Raw genomic sequence first — 18,511 nt, forward strand, 5'->3', positions numbered from 1 at the left:
TTTTAAGGTTTTTTCTTGTAAGAAATTGAAACCTTATATATAGCTCTAAATTCCCATTTAAGAGTTTCTCAAAATGCCCAGAAAGACTTCTATACAACAGAAATGAAATCCAAAGTAATATAAGAACTAGATGTACTATTTTGAAAAATCAAGGGACCAAAGGAGCATTAATCTATTCATAGAATGTAGTCCAGCAGTTTTTTGCTTTCAGAGACAAATCTGAGGTTCACATTTTCAGTGAGAAATCATATTTCACTGTTGAGTTAACATATGAGGTTGCCTGGCTATTAGAAATGAAAACAAAGAAGGTGAATTCAAAGTTTGAAAGCAATTCAAATGTAATAGTAATTCAAATGAAGTTAATAGTAGACACATTATCTTTCTTTCTAAGGATCTCTTCACCCCTAGGAAGCCTTTGAGAATTGATATAATCTGCTTAAGAATGTTGTAAGATTTCTGCAATGTTTTACAATTTCACAGCACTAATTCTTCATAAGCTTAGGAATCCTTTTACTAAGCTGCGATAGCGGTTTTAGCACGCGCTTAGCGCACACAGAATTGCTGCGCACGCTAGACGCTAATGCCAGCATTGAGCTGGCGTTAGTTCTAGCCACATAGCACACACTAAAATTCTGTGCATGCTAAAAATACTATCGCAGCTTAGTAAAAGGAGCCTTTAGTTTCAAATAGTGGTTTTCTCTAATTTATGATAACAAATAGTAAATGCAATGAGTAATCTTATCAAGGGAAACATTTTTCAGATAATTTGGATATTGCCATATTTAAATGATTAGAAAATTCAGATATATACCTTGTAAAAATGTTTATACTTAACTAGCATTCTTTGATATCTTTATTAATATTCTCATTAATAAATAACATAGAAACATAGAAATAGACGGCAGATAAGGGCCGCGGCCCATCTAGTCTGCCCACCCCAATGACCCTCCCTACCTAACACTGTGAATAGATCCCGTGTCTATCCCATTTGGCCTTAAAATCAGGCATGCTGCTGGCCTCAATGACCTGAAGTGGAAGACTATTCCAGCGATCAACCACCCTTTCAGTGAAAAAGAATTTCCTGGTGTCACCGTGCAGTTTCCCGCCCCTGATTTTCCACGGATGCCCCCTTATTGCCGTGGGACCCTTGAAAAAGAAGATATCTTCTTCCACCTCGATGCGGCACATGAGATACTTGTCTCGATCATGTCTCCCCTCTCTCTGCGTTCCTCGAGTGAGTAGAGCTGCAATTTATTTAGCCATTACTCGTACGGGAGATCCTTGAGTCCCGAGATCATCCGGGTGGCCATTCTCTGGACTGACTCTAGTCTCAGCACATCCTTACGGTAATGCGGCCTCCAGAATTGCACACAGTATTCTAGGTGTGGTCTCACCATGGATCTATACAATGGCCTAATAACTTCAGGCTTACGGCTGACAAAACTCCTGCGTATGCAAGCTATGATTTGTCTTGCCTTGGATGAAGCTTGCTCCACTTGATTGGCAATCTTCATGTCCTCACTGTATGTTGTAGTAAATGTAAAGGGATTCTGGTGATCCCAGTCAATTAGCAGTGTTTATTAGCTTGATCTTCTTTCTGGTTAGTGAGTATATGAAAGAGAGGAAGGGATTAGAAGATTGACTGGACAAAAATGAATGAGTAAGTGTGTGGATTAAAAGTATGGTAAGGAGAAAAAAAATGTGTGGTGTGAAGAAAGTGAGTCAATCATAGGAGAGTAGAAAATCTAAGAGGTACAAAGGGAAGAGCAGTGTGAATAGATTTTTCCTCCATATCATTCATGATCTTGGCTCTCTACTACCCACTATTTATCATTTCTATAGCACTGAAAAACATTGCAGCGCTGTACAAACTTGAAATAGATGGTCCCAGCTCAGAAGAACTTACAATCTATTTGGACAGACAGGACATATAGGGTTGGGAAGTTTCTTACAGACTGAATGATAGGATGGACTGAATGATAGGTAATTTTATGGTGAGTGGGAGTTAGGAGTTGAAGGCAGCATTGAAAAAGTGGGCTTTTAGCTTGGACTTGAATACTACCAAAGACAACACCTGATGCAATGACTCGGACAGTTTGTTCCATGCATATGGCACAGCAAGATAGAAGGGTCAGAGTCTGGAGGTGACAGTGGAGGAGAAGGGTACAGATAGGAAGGATTTGCCTGATAAATGGAGTTCACGGGGGGAGCTTAGGAGGGGAGAAGTATGAAGAGATATTAAGTGGCTGCAGAGAGAGTGCACTTGTAGGCCAGTGAGAGGAGTTTGAACTGTATTCAGAAATAGATGGGGCACCAGTGAAGTGACTTGAGGAGAGGGGTAATGTGTGTGATGGCTCTCATGGGATATAAGTAATGTGGCAGAATTTTCCATGGATTGGAGAGAAATGGTTGAGCAGAAGACCTGAGAAAAGCAAGTTGGAATGAGACACAATGTACATATGCAGCTGTTAGGGCTGTAACAAACATTTACATAACAAAAATTTGCCACTATGCTCATATTACCCCTCTTCTCAAGTCACTTCATTAGCTCCCTATTCATTTTCGTATACATTTTCAAATTCCTCTTATTGATTTATAAGAGCATTCACTCTGCTGCTCCTCAGTATCTCTCTTCTGTCATCTCTTCCCATACTACCCCCCGTGCACTCTGCTCATCAGATATGCCCTTCTTGTCTGTACCCTTTTCTACAGTCAACTCCAGACTCCGTCCCTTCTACCTTGTTAAACCATTTGCCTGGCACAAACTGCCTGACTCGATACAGCATACACACATTTGAAGCACTGAAATTCTCACAGTATTTACTTACGGTCTATATCCACAATGTGTTCTATATCACTATACCTTGTGAATCATTCACAGACCGCAGCGATGCTGCTGCTTGTATTAGCTTTCACATACAGACTAATAGCACCATACTCATCATCGGTCTTTTATTTTTATTTATCTTCAAATATTTTGTATTTTAATTTATTCTTATCTTAGGGTGTCCAACAGGGACAGTTAGGGAAAAATGCTTGAGTACCTGAATAATTTGTAATCCACATAGAATTGTAGAATATGCAGAATATAAATTATAAAAAATAAAAAAACACCAACACAGCTAGGGGAGTCTTCTTCCAACACAGAACTATGTTTCGCTGAAGCTTTTTCAAGGAGCTTCCCATATAAAATGTAAACAGGATTTAAGATATGTTTCTCTAATATTAAAAATATAACTTATAATTATAGCTAGATAATAGCAAAAATATAGCGATACCTTAATTTGCTGATTCCACTATTCTCGCATCCTAGTTTAGAAGTGAAAAAACAAGGCTGCGTTTTTTTTTTCTGTGTCAGTGTTAAGATGGGTATAAATTAAAATACTAAATAATTGAAGATAAATACAAATAAAAATACATGTAGCAGCACCACCGAGGTCTGTGAATGATTCACTTAATGTATAATTATATAAAAAACCAAAAAAGGGGGAATTGGCTCGCAATGAGAATTCTTCCAGAAGGGAAAGATTGAAAGGAAAAAGTAAAATAGAACAAGAATTTAGTAATGTTGGGCAGGCCTATAATACATAAGCCCTTTATATACAAATGGACATCAGTATGAGCCGTTCGAATAGCACACAAAGTGAGATCAAGGCTCAGGCAGTAACTTTACTGATGACATGCATCAAATAGACAGAAGTCTAGATAAAGACTGCCTCATACAGGCTACATTCTGCTTTTTACTGTGAAGCTAAGTATTTATTTCTTCAAGTTCTGGGCTAGTGTGCAATCTTTTGAATTATCATAAAATGTATGAATTTCATGAATTTCGTCATGTTTTTCTAAGTGATTGAATTGACTTTCATCTAATGAATTGTTATCACTACATTCATTCAATGGATTGTTATTACCACCTAGTCTATTAACTTTTTTAGTGAACTCTTTATTCATGAACTTGCACGAGGAAGGAATTGATTTTTTCACTAGACACTGTGATGAACTTTTTTCCACTTTTCTACTTTGCTTATACATTTTTTATATATTTTTTCACTAGGGCGTTATCTTATTAACTTTTTGATATACAGTTTTTAAACTTTGCACAGGCACTTTACAGCCATTGACACTTTATTTTTTTACGTCTTGGGAGATTATTTGCTTTATCCCAGGAGGGAATGGTTGAAAGGTATTTATTTATTTATGTTTGGGTCTTTTTTTCACATATAATAAAGGACAACATGATGTATGAGGCAGTCTTTATCTAGACTTCTGTCTATTTGATGCATGTCATCAGTAAAGTTACTGCCTGAGCCTTAATCTCACTTTGTGTGCTATTCGAACGGCTCATACTGATGTCCATTTGTATATAAAGGGCTTATGTATTATAGGCCTGCCCAACATTACTAAATTCTTGTTCTATTTTACTTTTTCCTTTCAATCTTTCCCTTCTGGAAGAATTCTCATTGTGAGCCAATTCCCCCTTTTTTGGTATTTAGGTTGGACTTTATTGGCTTCTGAGTCCTTAGGGTTTCAGCGGTTTAATTATATAAAAGACAGTATTCAAATCCAGATTCAAAGTCCAGTTCTTATAAGATTTATTATTTATTTTTACAATTTCTATGCCGATTTTTTCCAAAACGGTTTACAAGGAGTTACATACATAAAATATTAAAAGTCTATACAAAATAAAAGTTCAGCCTTACATAAAATCAATTGCTCAGAAAAATGCATCAACAAATAGTTGAGTCTTTAACATTTTCCTAAATGAATTTCTCTCTCCACATTTTCGAATCTGGCCAACAAGGCCATTCTAAACTCCAACCCACCTTCTAAACACCAATATCTGTCTTATCATTCCCTCTGTAATTCCCCCACCTGAGCACTGTGCATAGATGCACTTTCTTGTCTAATTTGTCAGTTTTGACTAGATTGAAAGCTCTTTTGAGCAGGGATTGTCTCTTCTATATGTTGATGAATAGCACTGCCTATGTCTACTAGCGCTATAGAAATGATTAGTAGTACTGTAGTAGTAGAAGAAGATGTCTGAACTCTCAGTGACATCACAATACATCTGAGTCATATTCAGAATTCTTGATTACATCATAATAAGGCTGGATATGGTTCCCCCACCTGAGCACAGTGCATTGAAACACCTTCTTGTCCAGTGTCACATCTGTGCACCCAAAGACTGTAATGGGCAGGCAGGTAGTGACACATCGTGCCAATCTGGTGTGGTCCCCCTGGAACTAGGGGAGTCTCTCAGGATTTTACCCTAGGCAGCAGCCTAAAATTGCTTTTTCAAAGGTCTTTCAAAGAATACCATTTAGTCAGAATGGCCTTAATGAAGAAATATAAACTTTATTTGGCCACTGGCCTCAAAATCATTGGCATCACAGGTAAAGAACATAAGAATTGCCGCTGCTGGGTTAGACCAGTGGTCCATCCTACCCAGCAATCCGCTCATGCGGTGGCCCCTAGGTCAAGACCAGTGCTCCAAATGAGCATGAAATGAGCATGAAAATATAACCAAAAGAAAAGGAAAAAAACAGCCTGGAAAACATCCAATAGACTCACGTTTGTTTCAAGCCATTTCCATTTACTCTGGCCAAACTTCAGCTGCAGCACTGTTGTCTTCCACTTTCATAGCCTCACCTAGCTCTGAGGAAAAGAATCCTGAAGGAAGGTTTCCTTCAACTTGCTCATCTCTCATTTTCCAATCAGGGCTGCATGCCTGGTCTGGGGTAAGCTCTAGAGAATGACACGGTTAAAAAATTGGTCCCCGTCACCGCCCCGTCCCCGTCTCACCATCCTCTGCACCGCCCCGTCACCGCCATTCCCTTCACCGCCCCGTCACCGCCACTGCCACCCCATTCACCGCCCCGTCACCGCCACTGCAACCCCATTCACCGCCCCGTCACCGTCACCGCTGCATACATAAAAGCCTCAAACGGGTACGATTTTATATATTTTTCTTTATTTACGTATAAAGGAAACATTCTTTAAAACTTTAAAACTTTAAAACTTAGTTAAATATTAGTTAATAACTATACAAAAACAAACACGACATGTACTTTTAATGCTTACAATGTTAGCCTACATGGTAAGTAGACGCGGCCGCTGTACCTAATCGCGGCAAAGATCTCCCTGCCGTGATTAGCATAGTGACCACGGCTACGGCTGCAAGTCTCCCCTCCCCCCAGCGATCACGACAGGAGGGCACCCAACCCCTCCTGTATGCTTCTCCTCTGATCCTCCTTCCCTCAACCAAGCATCTCTCTCTCTCCCTCCATGAGTCCAACTTTTCACTCTCTGCGCTCTCCCCCTTCCCCAGTGTAACATTTCTCCTTCCCTCCTTTCTGTCCTCCCCATCCATCTTGCCCTCTCCATGAGTCCAACACTTTCTGCCTCCTGCACACTTTCTCTCTCTGTCCTTGCCTCTTCCCTCAGTGGTATCCCTCCTTCGCACCCCACAACCCAACATGCTCTCTCCCCATGCACCATCTCACCTTCCCCTCCAGTGTGTAGCACCTTTCCTTTCCCTCCTTTTCTGCCAGGTTCAGCAGTACCTCTTCTCCCTTCCTTTTACTTCCCCCTTGTCCAGCAGTACCCCTTCTCCCTTCCCTGTTCCCATTGTCCAGCAGTACCCCTTCCCTCCTGTCCAACAGTATCCTTTCTCCCTTCCTTCTTCCCCTCCTCCCCTTGTCCAGCAGTACCTGGTGTACACTGGGCAGGAAGAGAAGCTCCGGCATCAGCGTCAGCTGACTAGCAACTTCCTGCAGCTGCATCTTTTGCTGGGACTCCTGTCTTCGTGTATCCGGCAGATATGCGAAGGCAGGTGTCCCATACGATGGGGGGTTGCTAGTCAGCTGACGCCGGAGATTCTCTTCTTTCCCAGTGTGCAAGATTGCGCCAGCGTCAGCTGATTTGCAACTGCCTGCTGCCGTCGCGTATGCCGGGACTTCTGCCTTCGCGTATCCGGCAGATACACGAAGGCAGGAGTCCCAGCATACGCGACGGCAGCAGGCAGTTGCTCAGATTTCGGGATCAGGTTGCCCAGTTGCAGTTGCCCAGATTGCGAGTTCGGGTACTAGACTGTGTATTCCTGTAGACCCCCCCCCAACGGCCCTCCCGACAATCGCAGCAGAAGGGTACCCAACCCCTCCTGCTGGACCCCCCCAATGAACCCTCCCACCCTGGAACCCCCTTAGTCTTACTTTCCAAGTTGGACCGGACGGCTCCTCACACGTATGGCCAGCAGGCTTGCCTCCGTCCAAATGAGGCGGGCCCGCCCCTACCCTGCCCAACCCACAGGATCCTAGGGCCTGATTGGTCTAGGCACCTAAAGCCACTCCCGCTATAGGAGGGGCCTTAGGTGCTTGGGCCAATCAGGCCCTAGGATCCTGTGGGTTAGGCAGGGGAGGGGAGGGGCGGGCCCGCCTCATTTGGACGGAGGCAGGCCTGCTGGCCAGACGAGCGAGGAGCTGTCCGGTCCAACTTGGAAAGTAAGACTAAGGGTGGTGTTTCGGGATGGCGGGGTTTGTTGGGGGAGGGTCCGGCAGGAGGGGTTGGGCACCCTCCTATTGGCGATATAGGGGGCCGTTGGGGGGGCCGGCAGGAGGGGTTGGGCACCCTCCTATCAGTGATCATAGGGGGGCTGTTGGGGAGCTGGCAGGAGGGGTTGGATATCCTCCTGCCGCGATCGTTGGGGAGGGCTGGTTCTGTCGGCATGAAGGGCTGAGCACCTTCCTGCCAGCGATCGTCGGGGGGGGGGGGGGCGGGTTCTATTGGCAGGAAGGGTTGATCTGACAAATGCAAGTTGGATCGAGAGTAAATGCGGCAACGTGCGAGTTGGATCGAAAGTTGGAGGAGACAGACAACATGGCGGAGACATCTAACACCCGGTCACGAACACGGTGAAACACAGGTAAATAGCGGTTCCTAGAAGGGGGGACATTGGCCTGCGGGGACAAATCTATTCACCGTTTTTGCGGGCGGTGAAAGGATTTGTCCCCGCGTCTGCGGCGATTTGCTAATGAGGTCACCATAACCCGCAGCCAAACCGCAGCCACGCAGCGGTTTGCTGCGGGGATTGCTCCCCGTGTCATTCTCTAGTAAGCTCTGTCCCATTCTGAGCTTCCTGTCTCTCCTCCCATCTATCCTCTGCTCTCTGCTGAGCCTCACTTTAAATTGAGGAAAAAAAACACACACCCCTTAGCTTCAGTGGGGGGAAGGGCTTTCCTTCCTCAGCCTGGGACATTTTTCTGAAGGGAAACTGTCTTCCTACTTTCTGCCTTACATGACCTGGATAATAGTAGGTCAGAGATTTCCTGCATTGCTTTGGCATGGCCTCAGGTAAGGCAAAGCTTTCCTGTTCTGTCTCAGTCTCATCTTCATTGCACATAGGGTAGTCAGCTAAATTACTGTCATGGGCTCTGACCTGGTCTGCCCTTCTGCACCGGGGTTTATATGATTTCCTGTATTTCCCTGTGATAAACCTTGGGATTTCTATAGGTTTGTCACACCAGTTTGTCTCTCTTGACTAGATTGTAAGCTGTTTTGATCAGGGATTGTCTCTTTTGTATTTTTATGTACAACACTATGTACAGTATCTCTAATAGTGCTATAGAAATGATTAGTAGTAGTAATAGTAATACCTTTCAACTTCCAAAAATAGAGAATTTTGATGTAGGATTGATGGATTGATTGTGGATTATTTTTTTGCCATTTTTCATTGATATGTTTTTCCTTTGTATATATTCATTGCTTAAATCACTCTCGTTTTCTATGAGTACTCAGGCTTTTTTTTTGTATTATGATTTTTGAAATTGCATAATTTTTGAAAAGGTGGTTATTGCAAAACCTGGCAAACTGTAGTAAAAAGGCCCATAGTGTGCATTGTATCGGGCGATGGTGCGTCCGCATTTGGAGTACTGCATCCAATATTGGTCGCCGTACCTTAAGAAGGACATGGAGTTACTCGAGAGGGTTCAGAGGAGAGTGACGCGTCTGATAAAGGGTATGGAAAACCTTTCATAAGCTGAGAGATTGGAGAAACTGGGTCTCTTTTCCCTGGAGAAGAGGAGACTTAGAGGGGATATGATAGAGACTTACAAGATCATGAAGGGCATAAAGAGAGTAGAGAGGGACAGATTCTTCAAACTTTCGAATAATAAAAGAACAAGAGGGCATTCAGAAAAGTTGAAAGGGGACAGATTCAAAATGAATTCTGGGAAGTTCTTATTTACCCAACGTGTGGTGGACACCTGGAATGCGCTTCCAGAGAGCGTAATAGGGCAGAATACGGTACTGGGGTTCAAGAAAGGATTGGACAATTTCCTGCTGAAAAAGGGGATAGAGGGGTATAGATAGAGGATTACTGCACAGGTCCTGGACCTGTTGGGCCTCCACGTGAGCGGACTGCTGGGCATGATGGACCTTAGGTCTGACCCAGCAGAGGCATTGCTTATGTTCTTATGTTCTTATATGGTGGCTAGAGCTGCACCAAATAGTATACTTTACTATTCAGCCAAATATGAATAATGAAAAATATTATTTGACTAAATACAGATATCAAACATGAATATGGGCATTGAGCTCTAACATAATGAGTAATCAATGAAGCAACATTAAATTAGAGATTAACATGCCAGTGTTCAGACTGAAGAAGATAGCCAGCTATCTCCTGTGGTTGGCGGAGAAATCAGAAATTCATTGCCGGCACCATATCTGGTGCCAGTATTGAAATTCAGGGGGGAGGGGGTAGTTGATTGGTAGCTGAGACATAGCCATCTAAGCTGATATGTATTGGCTGGCCAGCTAAGTCCTAGCTACCAAAGATAGACCTGATTTTTAGGCAGAACATAGCCAGTGAGCTGCTGAAAATTGGCGGTAACCAGCTAAGTCATATGACCTAGCTGGTCTAATCTAATCTAATCTAATCCTTAGGTTTGTATACCGAATCATCTCCACGTTCGTAGAGCTCGACTTGGTTTACAGTAGGAGAAATAGGAAAGAACTACAACACAGGGTTAGAGGTAGAAGTGTGAAGAAAATTTAGAGGACTTGGGATGCCAAGATATAAGAGTTTCCTTGATTCCTAAGTTGGAGGGAGACTTACATTTTTTGAGAAAAGCCAGGTTTTCAGATGTTTGCGGAAAACTTGGAGCGAGCTCAAGTTCCGAAGAGGTAAGGTTGTTTCAGAGCTCAGTGACTTTGAAGTGGAGGGAGGTCCCTAGCTTTCCTGTGTGGGAAATGCCTTTTAGCAAGGGGAAGGATAGTTTTAATTTGTGGGAGGATCTGGTGGTATTAGGGTTACTAGTTAATCCACTGAATGGGATATTCAGTGGGAGACAGAGGGAGGAGGCAACATAGAGTAAAATAGCTGGTTACCCCTACCCCTCCCACTAGGAACACAATAGTAGATCTTTCCAGAAATGTTTATGATATGGTGAATATAGTAAACAGAATTAAAACAAATTAGGATGAGTGTAACTAGAATTTTCTAGGATGAGAGTAAATAGGACAAATGCTATTTGGATACATGTAAATATAGATTACTTAGCTGAAGTGGCGTACCTAGCATATGCGACATCTGGGGGCCATCATTTTTTTACACCCCCCCCCATAATTTTTGACCCCCCCCCACACCACTCCATTATTTTTTGACAACCTTCCCCCCATCTGTATGAAAAAAATGATGGAACCTACCCTGTCAGGTCTCAGCCATGACCCGACAACTCTTCCGGACCCCAGCGTTTACATAACTGGGGGTCCACTCACCTGCCTGCTGCCTTCTAACTTCATCCCAGGACCCTCTTCTACTCTTCCTGGCCCTCTGAAAGTCTTTGACGTGCTCCCACGCCTCCGACCTAGTCCCGGCTCCTTCTGCGCATGTGTGGAAGTCCACGCATGCGCCATCAATCTTCCAGTGTTCCCCAGCGACCAACAATCAGCTGATTGCTGCCACTGGGGGAACTGGACTGCTGCCTCATCTTCAGCACTGCCAGGAGCCATCCGAGGAATTGTGGCAGAGCCACGATTAAACCTCCTGCCTGCCCTGGTATCACAGCAGAGCCACGACTCTGCCTGCTGTTCTCCTCCACCTGGAAGTTCCTGGACCATGACTCCAAGGCCTGGAATACCCCCCCTCAAGCTTGCACCCGGAGCGGACCTCCCCGCCCCACCCTTGACATGTCACTGCTTAGCTGAAACAGTTAACCTATTTAAATATAGCATACTTAGAATGGTTAACTGTAATCTTATGTAAACATATGACATATACATATATCATAGTCTAAAAATGCAAATGCAAACATGATACCCTAGTCAAGCAGCTAGGAGACTGACAATAATCACAGTGGAATCCATATGAATCTGTATTTAAAATCCATTACAGATGTCTTTGAAAACCACTCTGAATTGATTTTCCAGTCATTAGTAGTGGTATAGAAGCTTCCAATAAAGATAAAATTATAGATAGTCGGCCACCTCCTGATGAATATCAGTGGACAGCCAGCTATGTGCTATTTGGATAGCCAAGAGCCATTCCTGGCTAGCCAAATAGTGGTGAATATCAGGAGGCAAATGTTTATTTCAGTTGGGTTTAGCACAAGAGAGTCCTAATTATTCATATTTGAATTTAAATCATTATTTGGCTAAATACAAATGATGTATTCAGGGCACTATTTGGGGCTGAGTTGAACTGAATATAAGTAAGTATTTTTTATAGTTCTAATAGCTACATATGTACATTGTGTCTCATTCTGTTTCTCTGGCTAGCATATTGAAAAATAGTACTTTCTTTTGAAAACCTAAATGCTGTTCGGTTTACTACCAGGAAATAAATATATCCACAATATACTTTACAACCAAGCTAAAACTATATACACATTGAAGAAAATTTTATATTCATAGTAACATAGTAGATGACATCAGATAAAGACCCAAGTGGTCCATCCAGTCTGCCGAACCTGATTCAATCTAAAAATGTATTGGGGTTTTTGTTTTTTTAAAAAAAATTTCTTCTTCTTAGCTATTTCTGAGCAAGAATCCAAAGCTCTGCCCGGTATTGTTCTTAGGTTCCAACTACTGAAGTCTCCATCAAAGCTCACTCCAGTCCATCTACACCATTCCAGCCATTGAAGCCCTCCCCAGCCCACCCTCCACCAAACGGCCATATACTGACAAAGGCTATGCAAGTCTGCCCAGTACTGGCCTTAGTTCTTCAAAATTTACTATTATTTTCTGATTCTAGATCCACTGTGCTCATCCCACGCTTTTTTGAACTCCGTCACCGTTTTCATCCCCACTACCTCTCTCGGGAGCACATTCCAGGCATCCGCTACCCTCTCTGTAAATAAGAATTTTCTTACATAGCTCTTGAGTTTACCACCCCTCAACCTCAAATTATGTCCTCTGATTTTACCATTTTCCTTTCTCTGGAAAAGATTTTGTTCTACATTAATACCTTTCAAGTATTTGAATGTCTGAATCATATCTCCCCTGTCCCTCCTTTCCTCTAAGGTATACATATTCAGGGCTTCCAGTCTCTATTATACATCTTTTGGCGCACACCTCCTATCATTTTCGTCGCCCTCCTCTGGATCGCTTCAAGTCTTTTTGTGTCCTTCGCCAGATACGGTCTCCAAAATTGAACAAAATACTCCAAGTGGGGCCTCACCAACAACCTGTACAGGGCCATCAACACCTTTATTCTTCTCTTCGGACACTATCACCTCAAGGTCCCTCTCCCCATCCGTGCATATCAGCCTCTCACCTCCCAGCATATATGGCTCCTTCCGATTATTAATCCCCAAATGCATTACTCTGCATTTCTTTGCACTGAATTTTAGTTGCCAGATATTAGACCATTCCTCTAACTTTTGTAGATCAATTTTCACGTTTTCCAGTCCCTTCTCGGTGTCTACTCTGTTACAAATCTTGGTATCATCAGCAAAAAGGCAAACATTTCCTTCTAACCCTTCAGCAATGTCACTCACAAACATATTGAACAGGATCGGCCCCAGCAACGAACCCTGAGGGACTCCACTACTCACCTTTCCTTCCTCCGAGCAACTTCCATTAACCACCGCTCTCTGCCGTATGTCCGTCAACCAGTTTCTAATCCAGTTCACCACTTTGGGTTCTAACTTCAGCCCTTCAAGTTTGTTCAAGAGCCTCCTATGAGGAACCATGTCAAAGGCTTCGCTGAAATCTAAGTAAATTACATCTAGCATATGTTGATCCAGTTCTCTGGTTACCCAATCAAAAAATCCAATCAGGTTTGTTTGACACGATTTACCTTTAGTAAAACCATGATGCCTCGGATCCTATAACTCATTAGATAAGAACATAAGAACATAAGCAATGCCTCTGCTGGGTCAGACCTGAGGTCCATCATGCCCAGCAGTCCGCTCACGCGGCGGCCCAACAGGTCCAGGACCTGTGCAGTAATCCTCTATTTATACCCCTCTATCCCCTTTTCCAGCAGGAAATTGTCCAATCCTTTCTTAAACCCCTGTACTGTACTCTGCCCTATTACTCCCTCTGGAAGCGCATTCCAGGTGTCCACCACTCGTTGGGTAAAGAAGAACTTCCTAGCATTCGTTTTAAATCTGTCCCCTTTCAACTTTTCCAAGTGTCCTCTTGTTCTTTTAATTTTCGAAAGTTTGAAGAATCTGTCCTTCTCTACTCTCTCTATGCCCTTCATGATCTTATAAGTCTCTATCATATCCCCTCTAAGTCTCCTCTTCTCCAGGGAAAAGAGACCCAGTTTCTCCAATCTCTCAGCGTATGAGAGGTTTTCCATCCCTTTTATCAAGCGTGTCGCTCTCCTCTGAACCCTCTCGAGTAACGCCATATCCTTCCTAAGGTACGGAGACCAATATTGGACGCAGTATTCCAGATGCGGGCGCACCATCGCCCGATACAATGGCAGGATAACTTCTTTTGTCCTTGTTGTAATACCCTTCTTGATTATGCCTAGCATTCTATTTGCTTTCTTAGCGGCTGTTGCGCACTGTGTCGTCGGCTTCATTGTCATGTCCACCATTACCCCCAAGTCCCTTTCTTGGTTGCTCTCATTCAATAATATCCCTCCCATCGTATAGTTGTACCTCGGGTTTCTGTTTCCAACATGCAATACTTTACATTTCTCAACGTTGAACTTCATCTGCCATCTCGCCGCCCATTCCCCCAATTTGTTCAAGTCCCTTTGCAATTCTTCGCATTCCTCTTTAGTCCCAGCTCCACTAAATAGTTTTGTATCGTCCGCAAATTTTATTATCTCACACTTCGTGCCTGTTTCTAGATCATTTATGAATATATTAAATAGCAGCGGCCCGAGCACTGAGCCCTGCGGAACACCACTCGTGACCCCCATCCAGTCCGAGTAGTGGCCCTTCACCCCTACCCTCTGTTTCCTACCCGCCAACCAGTTTCTGATCCATCTATGTACGTCTCCGTCCACTCCATGGTTCTTCAGTTTCCGGAGTAGACGTTCGTGAGGCACCTTGTCAAAGGCTTTTTGGAAATCAAGGTATATGATGTCTATGGGGTCTCCTCTGTCCATCCGTTTGTTAATTCCTTCGAAGAAGTGCAATAAGTTCGTTAGGCACGATCTCCCCCTGCAGAAACCATGTTGGGTTGTTTTCAAAAGTTCGTTTCTTTCCAGATGTTCATCGATGTGTTCTTTAATCAGTGCTTCCGTCAGTTTCCCCGGAACCGAGGTCAAACTCACTGGTCTGTAGTTTCCCGGGTCACCTCTTGATCCCTTTTTAAAGATGGGCGTGACATTGGCTATCTTCCAATCCTCCGGGATCATGCCCGTTTTCAAGGATAGGTTGCAAATTTGCTGCAGTAGTTCCGCTATCTCCTCCTTTAATTCCTTCAGAACCCTGGGATGGATTCCGTCCGGACCCGGGGATTTGTCAGTTTTAAGTTTTTCTATCTGCCTGTGTACATCATCAAGGCTCACTTCCATGGATGTTAATTTTTCTGCTTGATTTCCATTGAAGATTTGTTCAGGTTCCGGTATGTTGGTTGTATCTTCGTTTGTAAATACAGACGAGAAGAACATGTTGAGTCTTTCTGCGACTTCTTTCTCCTCCTTCACCGCTCCCTTCCTGTCTCCTTCGTCCAGCGGTCCTACCTCCTCCCTAGCTGGCTGTTTCCCTTTAACATATCTGAAGAACGGTTTGAAATTTCATGCCTCCCTGGCTAGCCTCTCTTCATACTCTCTTTTGGCTTTTCGAACCACACGGTGACATTCTTTTTGATACTTCCTGTGCTCATTCCAGTTGTCCTCAGTTTTGTCCTTTTTCCATTCCCTGAATGAATTTTTCTTATTGCCTATCACTTCCTTCACTATTTTAGTCATCCATACTGGGTCTTTTGTTCGACCCTTTTTGCACCCCTTTCTGAATCTGGGGATGTGCAGATTTTGTGCCTCGCTCACTGTGTCTTTGAAAAAAGACCAGGCATGTTCTACTGTTTGCCATTTTTTGGAAGTGTTCCTAAGTTTCTTCCTTACCATTTCCCTCATTGCTTCATAGTTTCCTTTCCTGAAGTTGAAAGATGTCGCTATGGTTCTCTTTCTGTTCGGTATGCCTACTTCAACCTTAAACTTGATCATATTATGATCACTGTTTCCCAACGGTCCCACTACTTCCACTTCCTTTGCAGGTCCCCTTAGTCCATTTAGGATTAAATCCAGAGTGGCATTTCCTCTCGTCGGTTCTCTAACAAGCTGCTCCATGAAGCAATCTTGTATAGCCTCCAGGAATTCTGTCTCCCTAGCGCATCTTGAGCTTCCAAGACTCCAGTCTATCCCAGGATAGTTGAAGTCTCCCATAACAACTGTGTAACCACTTTTGCATTCTCGCTTCATCTCAGCATCCATTTCTTTATCGCTATCTCCAGTTTGCCCAGGTGGACGATAGTATAGGCCCATTTTTATTTCATGCCCTTTCCTACCCGGTATTTTAACCCATAGCGATTCCAGTTTGTTGATCATCTCTGCTGTGTCCATTCTTGTCGATTGTATGCTTTCTTTTATGTATAGGGCTATTCCTCCTCCTTTCTGACCTGACCTATCCCGGCGATAGAGCTTGTACCCCGGCAGTGCTGTATCCCATTTGTTTTCCTCATTCCACCACGTTTCAGAGATTCCAATGATGTCTATGTCCTCTGCATTAGCCATGGCTTCTAGCTCCCCCATTTTGTTTCTTAAACTCCTTGCATTAGTATATATGCAGTTTAGATCCTGGCATTTTGTCGTCTTCATTTCTTTTCCCTGTGCTTCAGTCTTTGGTGTCTTCTCTTTTGCTACAATCTTTCTAACCTCCTCTTCTGGGTTAGTTGACTCCTGTAATTTGTCTCTTGTTTCTTCCCTGCCTTTTTTCCCCTCTGTATCTTCATGGGATACCTTCTTCCGAATCATCGACGCTAGGTCGACTGTCGGCTTTCCCCTTTCTCTTAGTTTAAAGCCTGTTCTATTCCTCTCTTGACGTTGTTTGCTAGAAGTCTTGTTCCCGCCACGCTCAGGTGCAGTCCATCTCTCCTGTAGAGCTTGCTCTTGCCCCAGAACGTTGTCCAGTTCCTCACGAAGTGGAACCCTTCTTCCTCACACCATCTCCTCATCCATGCATTTATTGATTGTAGTTCTTCCTGCCTTTTCACATCTGCCCTTGGTACCGGTAGGATCTCTGAGAATGCTATCTTCTGGGTCCTCATCTTCAGTTTCCTTCCTAGAATCTTGAACTGTTCTATCAGCGTGCCTCTTCTGTAGTCTCTCCTGCTGACATCATTCATCCCGATGTGGATCATTACTGCGGTCTCTTCCGTCTCCGCTCCTTCCAGGACCTTCCCAATTTTGTCCACGATGTCCTTGGTTCTCGCTCCTGGGAGGCAGGTCACCAGTCGATCCTCTCTTCCTCCTGCTATGTGGCTGTCCACATGCCTCAATATCGAGTCTCCCACCAGGATCGCTGACTTTCCCTTCTTCAATTTTCTTATCGGTCTCAGGTCAATGTCCTCGGTGTGCTTAGCTCTCTCTTCTTCTGGGCATCGACTAGCCAATTCTTCCCCCTCGTGTGGTATTCTTCTGTGGGTGTCTTCTTTGAGGTCATCTGCTTCTAGCTCCCCCTTCCAAGTTGGTGTTGCATCATCTCTCATTTGGAGTTCGTTCTCTTCCACCCTCCTCCTGTATGCTTCCTCAATGAATTCCTCGAGTTCCCTGACTTCCTTCTCGATGTGTTTCTCACTCCTGAAGTCTTCAAATGCCCTGGTAGGGTCCTCCGTGGTGTAAAGTCCTTCTAGCTCCTGTATCTTGTCCTCAAGTCACTTGACTTCTTTCTTCAAGCTTTTCAGCTCCTGACACCGACTGCATACGTATGACTGTCTCCCCGAGGGGAGGTAGTCATACATATGACAGTCCGCGCAGAACACTGGAAAGCTCATCTTCTGGTTACCTTCTGCTTCCATCGGGGTTACTACTTTAAGAAAACAGATAAGTTTACGTGTTCCTTCGGTGCCTGCTTCCTTCTGCACCTGCTTCTTGCTTTACTGCCTTCTGCCTTTGTATGGACTGCCTACGCTCTACCTTTCCTTACTTTTGTTTGTGTGATTGTTCTTTCTGTGCCTGGTGCCTTTGCACAACCTTGCCTAACTTTTGCTTGTGTGTGGTTGTTCCTTCTGTATCTGCTTCTTGCCTTGCTGCTTTCTTGTGTGTGCTGTCTTTTCTCTTCCTTACCTTACTGCTGCTTGTGTGTTCGTCTCTTCTGCGCTGCTTGCCACTTCCTTACCTTTCAGTCCTTCCCTGTGCTCTTGGGTGTAGTGACTTGGCCCTTCTTGAGGCCCTTCGCAAAGGCGCTCTCGCTAAGGCGAGCGCCTTTGCCGCTCGCCTTCGCCGCGCGCCTAACGGCTGTGCGCCGTTGGCTCCGCCCCCTTTTATGGGGGGTTCGGGTGCTGACTCCTCTGACGCGGTGGGGGTGGGCGGAGCTAACTCTCGCCCAGCCCCTAGCCTCCTGCTCTCCTCTGTCTCCCTCCTCTGCTCGTTTTTGCTTCTAAAACTGCTTTTCTCCCTTGCTGCTTCTACTCCTCTTGCCTGATGCTGTGCACCACGTTCGTCGTTGGCTCCGCCCCCTTTTATGGGGGGTTCGGGTGCTGACTCCTCTGACGCGGTGGGGGTGGGCGGAGCTAACTCTCGCCCAGCCCCTAGCTTCCTGCTCTCCTCTGTCTCCCTCCTCTGCTCGTTTTTGCTTCTAAAACTGCTTTTCTCCCTTGCTGCTTCTACTCCTCTTGCCTGATGCTGTGCACCACGTTTGTCGTTGGCTCCGCCCCCTTTTATGGGGGGTTCGGGTGCTGACTCCTCTGACGTGGTGGGGGTGGGCGGAGCTAACTCTCACCCAGCCCCTAGCCTCCTGCTCTCCTCTGTCTCCCTCCTCTGCTCGTTTTTGCTTCTAAAACTGCTTTTCTCCCTTGCTGCTTCTACTCCTCTTGCCTGATGCTGTGCACC

The sequence above is a fragment of the Geotrypetes seraphini genome, chromosome 2 (assembly GCF_902459505.1).
Source record: "Geotrypetes seraphini chromosome 2, aGeoSer1.1, whole genome shotgun sequence".
NCBI lineage: Eukaryota > Metazoa > Chordata > Amphibia > Gymnophiona > Dermophiidae > Geotrypetes > Geotrypetes seraphini.